Source organism: Apium graveolens, chromosome 2 (genome assembly GCF_009905375.1).
Source record: "Apium graveolens cultivar Ventura chromosome 2, ASM990537v1, whole genome shotgun sequence".
Taxonomy (NCBI): domain Eukaryota; kingdom Viridiplantae; phylum Streptophyta; class Magnoliopsida; order Apiales; family Apiaceae; genus Apium; species Apium graveolens.
The window spans coordinates 268,826,951-268,832,632 of record NC_133648.1 but is presented as its reverse complement, the minus strand read 5'-3'; the positions used below and the strand labels follow the sequence as shown (position 1 = coordinate 268,832,632).

General features: G+C 35.7%; 1 non-coding gene across 1 annotated transcript; it reads right to left on the bottom strand.

The window, feature by feature from the left end:
- Positions 1-4,797: 4,797 nt before the first annotated feature.
- On the bottom strand, positions 4,798-4,902 carry LOC141709201 (small nucleolar RNA R71). The gene has a single exon (XR_012569790.1). It is a non-coding gene; the product is annotated as a small nucleolar RNA R71 (small nucleolar RNA).
- Positions 4,903-5,682: the final 780 nt, after the last annotated feature.

Sequence of the window (5,682 nt, the reverse complement as noted above, 5' to 3'; positions counted from 1 at the left end):
ATGAATCCTTGTATAACTTTAATAAAAAAAAATGAAGTGTTGACAGTCATTTTATGTTTATCGTTTATTCTGTTATAACCTTGTGATTGCCTTGATGAAAGGTGAGTTATGATTATTGATCTAGTTTCGAGAGTATATCTGTTAAGCAATTACACACACGCACGTTTTTGGCTTGTGAGTTGATTTGTGGGATTTGATTGAACTTTGTGTGAATAATTGCATTCTTTGAGATGTTGCTTATTGATTGGTTTAGTTATTCTGAGGGGATCATTGCATTCATGTTAGTTGTATTCATGCATTTTTATTTCTTGTTTTTGTGTCTGTTTATGCTTGAGGACAAGCATTGATTCAAGTTTGGGGGTGTGATAAATGGCATTTATGTCCACTTAGAATGCTTCGTAAAGGCTCAAATTGGTATTTTATACTCAAGTTGTTTGTGTATTTGATGTATTTTTGTAGTATTTTGCATTTCAGGGCATATCCGAAAGAAGAAGTGAATATTGCAGGATTTATGCTTAGAAGAGTGTTAGGATGGAGCCTCGGTCGATTGTGCGAAATAAAACAGCAATTGAAGGCAAGAAAATAAGAAATTCCAGTTTTTTCCAGAAGCTCAGGGCGGCCACGCCACACTTGGGAGCGGTCGTGTCGTACTCAGGGTGGCCGCGCTGTACTTAGGGGCGGCCGTGCTAGGTCGATTTTCTGAAATCCTGATTCTAATAGAAGATTGATCTGTTGGACTTCTGGTCGCTTTGGGCTGGTATTTAAAGGCTTTTAAAAGGCATTTTTCATGACGGAGAGCAAGGAGAGAGCAGCAAGAAGACCTAATAGCACAACACAACGAAGGAGAAGAAGATCTAGTTTTTACTTGTGATTATTTGCTAAAGTTGTAATCTTGGATGCTTGTTTTCTTTGTTGCTTGAACCTAATACTCTTGTTAACGTACTTTTTTATATTTATTCAGTTATTTCAGACCTAGTTTATCTTAGTTTATTTACCATGTTTTCATTGGAACCCATGGTGACGATGAGTTCAGTTATGAACTAATCATTATCGTGGGGTTTTAACGGATTTACTTATGGATTTCTATAGTTAATTGATTTGATACCTAAGTATGTGGTGATTGTATGATATCCTAGTATTGGTTGTGCTTATTCGTCTTATGAGCGTCACGAACTTATAAGATAGTATGTTAATCTCTATTGAAGTGACAGTGAATATAGAGGTTTAGAACTTGCCATGCTAGCATAGGATCATGTATTTATTATGCATGATTCATAGGTAATTTTAACCATCTTACTTGCCCTATGTAATCACGATAGATAACTTGCACATTAAACCTATATGTTGTCAAAGTCTATAGACATATAGGGTCTCAACATAATTGGTGTCTATTCAGCTTCTATATTTTTTATGGATGTCTGGTAGTAGGGTATTCGTACAATGAAAGTGTGCATTTACTAGTTTCGTGTTATCTGATTAGTTGTCATCGCCATTGCATGCTAAGATTAAGAACAATGACTTTGAATAAAGTATTTAATGAAGTTAGAATCCCATATTTGTCTCATATAGTTAATTCAATCATTTAAATCTCTTAGTTAATTGCATATTTGTTTAATCTTAGTTATAAACATCTCAACTTGTTATTCTCTTAGCATTGAGCGATAGCCATACCATTGTTGTATAGGTGCATAATCTTAAGTTAACTAAAAGAGTCTTTGTGGGTACGAATCTGATTTATATCTTATACTACTTGCGAACGCGTATACTTGTGTGTAATTCTAGTGCGTGTTTTTGCCCTAATAGGTATTGCCCAAAATTAAATGGTACCATAAAATAATTTTAATAGGCGGTGCACCGGCCATATATATTCAAATTATTAGTAGAGGGTATAACCATGTCTACTCCGGTTATATATATATATATATATATATATATATATATATATATATATATATTTAAATTATATGTAGACGGTGTAACCACGTCTACTCATATATATGTATATTTAAATTAAAATTATACCTTCTCGGTTTCGACAGAGCTTCGTGCTGATAACATGTTATAAAATACTAGCTATAGTGACAATAAAAGAGCACAATAAAAGAGCTACTAAAAGAACTACTATATTAATCGGAGAGAGCTGAGAAGGAGAAAGAGCAGAGAAGATGCTCGGGTACATTTTGCTTCTTACTGAATTTGGCTATTTATAGCCAAAGGAGGGAACAAGTACATTAAATGAATTGCAAGTTTTCTACTCCTACATGTAACTTTACCATTTAACCTTTGAATATAACAATCAATTCATAACAATTTGACCATTTTTTTCATTTTTGACCGTATTTTTAAAAAATCCTTTCATTTAAGAGCGTAATTTTCTTTCCTTTTTATGTAATCTGATAAGATTTGTGAGAGGTAGAAATGACAGGTTATCAAAACATCGATTAGCAAATGACTTACACGAGTGCAAAGACCGAAGAAAATCAAGGTTTTATTTTCGAAGTAGATATTCAGAAGGAAGTAAATAAGTATAACTTATGTCAGAAGGAAGGATTTTTATGGGAAAAAATATAAAAATCATATGAAAACTAAGATAGCATACGTATAGAAATTCATGATGGAAATTAACATAAAAGAACTAGAGTAAGGCATCTATATTCCAGTTGTACCATTAAAAAATGATTTGATGTGGTTACAGAATAATGGTCCATGAACGTTCGATAAATTTATCTTAATTGTGGATATATCTTTCTCGCACAGGTCATAAGTGACATTTATATCCACTTAAAATGCTTCGTAAAGGCTCGAATTGGAGTTTTGTACTCAAGATGTTTGTGTTTTTGATGTGTTTTCGTAGTGTTTTGCATTTCAGGGCATATTCGAAAGAAGGAATGGATATTACATGTTTTATGCTTAAAAGAGTGTTAGGATCGAACCTCGGTCGATTGCGCACAAGAAACCAGCACGAGAAGGTCAAGAAAGCAAAAAAAAAAAACAGATTTTCCAGAAGGTTAGGACGGCCGCGCTAGTCTTGGGAGCGGTCGCGCCCATTTGTCAGAAACTCAGGGCGGCCGCACTATGTCGAATTTCAGGAATCCTGATTCTGTTATAAGATTGATTTGCTGGACTCCTGATTTGTTGGGCTAGTATTTAAAGATTTTTAAAAGACGTTTTTCGTATAGAAGAGGAAGGAGATAGCAGCAAGAAGACCTAATAGCACAATACAACGAAGGAGAAGAAGATCTTATTTTTACTTGTGATTCTTTGCTTAAGTTGTAATCTTGGATGCTTGTTTTCTTTGTTATTTGAACCTAATACTCTTGTTAACGTACTTTGTTATTATTATTCAGTTATTTCAGACCTAGTTTATCTTAGTTATGTACCATGCTTTCATTGGAACCCATGGTGACGATGAGTTCGGTTATGAACTAATCGTTGTCATGGAGTTCTAACGGATTTACTTATGGATTTCTATGGTCAATTATTATGATACCTAAATGTGTGGCGATTGTATGATATCCTAGTATTGGTTGTGCGTATTCGTCTTATGTGCGTCACGAACATATAAGATAGTTTGTTAATCTCTATTGAAGCGACAGTGAATTTGGAGATTTAGAACTTGCCATGCTAGCATAGGTTCATGTAATTATTATGCATGATTCGTAGGTAATTTTAACCATCTTACTTGCCTTATTTAATCATGATAGATAACTTGTTCATTAAACCTTTATGTTGACAAATTCTATAGACATATAGGGTCTCAACATAATTGGTGTCTATTCAGCTTATATCTCCTTTGTGGATGTCTGATAGTAGGTTATTCGTATAACGAAAGTTGGCATTTACTAGTTTCGTGTTATCTGATTAGTTGTCATCACCATTGCATGCTAAGGTTAAGAACAATGATTTTGAATGAAGTAGTAATGAAGTTAGAATCCCATATTTGTCTCATTTAGTTAATTCAATCACTTTTATTCTTAGTTAATTGCATGTTAGTTTAATCTTACTTATAAACATCTCAACTTGTTATTATCTTTGCATTGAGCGATAACCATACCATTGTTGCATAGGTGCATAATCTTAAGTTAACTAAAAAGTGTCTTTGTGCGTATGAATCTGATTTATATCTTATACTACTTGCGAACGCATATACTTGCATGTAATTTTAGCGCATGTTTTCTCCCTAACAAGTTTTTGGCGCCGCTTCCGGGGACTCGGTATTTAGTTTAGTTTATGTGCTTGACATCAGTGGTTGTTAAAGTTCACTGACTCGGATATTTTACTTGTTTACTTTTTTGGTGTTTCAGTACTCTAGAGGGTGTGTATGCGAATACGTTCTCAATCTCGTAAAGAAGCACTGAAAGAAGTGGAAGTAGTTGAAGAAGTTGAGAAAGTTGAAGAAGAAGCGATCATTACAATGGGAGCTCAAGCAGTGAATCTGAAGGCTTTGATGGATTACTCTCAACCAAATATCAATGACATTCAGTCTAGCATTATCAAACCAGCCATTATGGCTAACACCTTTGAAATCAAGTCTAGCACGATTCAGATGGTGCAGATGTCTGTCCAGTTAGGGGGTTCTCCAACGAAAGATCCCAACATGTACATTAGAGATTTCATCGAGATATGCGACACTTTCAAGTTCAACAATGTTTTTGAAAAGCTGAGGCTTTTCCCATTCTCTCTGAGGGATAAAGCTAAGTGTTGGTTACATTCTCTACCAGCAGGTTCTATCACCACATGGGAGGATCTTGCTCAGAAATTTCTAACTAAATTCTTCCATATGGCGAAGACAGCTCTAATCAGAAACGCTCTCACTCAATTTGTGCAGCAATCGGGAGAATCTTTGTGTGAGGCTTGGAAGTGCTACAAGGAAATGCTTAGGAAGTGTCCTCATTATGGAATGCCTGATTGGATGATCATCAATTACTTTTCTAATGGTTTGGGAGCACAATCAAGACCCATGCTCGATTCAGCATCAGGTGGAGCCTTATGGGCTAAGAGCTACGATGAAGCTTATGAGTTGATTGAACTGATGGCTGCTAATGAATACCAGAACCCAACTCAGAGACTAACTCAAGGCAAGGTAGCAAGAATCATGGAGGTGGATACAGCTACTGCTATAGCTACTCAGCTTAAGACTTTAACGATGAAGGTGGATTTTTTGGATAATTATGGAGTTAATCAGATCACAAGTGTTTGTGAGCTTTGTGTAGGTGCGCATGAAACTCAACAGTGTGCTATTTCTAGTAAATCAGCTCAGTTGTTAAGCAACTTTCAGAGGTCGCAGCATCCAGTTCCAACCACTTATCATCCCAACAACCGCAATCATCCTAACTTCAGCTGGAGCAACAATCAGAATATGGTGCAAGAGCCTTATCAGCAGTATGCAGCAAAGCAATTCAACCCTCCTGGTTTTTAACAACCACAATATGCACCAAGACAACAACTCCAACAACTACCACATGGAAGTAAAAGTCAATCTAATGAAAAATCTGAATTGGAGGAATTGAGGTTCATGTGCAAGAGCTAAGCGGTTTCCATCAAGACTCTGGAGAATCAAATTGGGTAGATTGCCAATACTTTGTTGCATCGATAACCTGGTACACTCCCTAGTGACACAAAAGTTCCAGGCAAGAGGGAAGCAAAAGAGCAGGTTAGGGCAATTACATTGAGGTCTGGGAA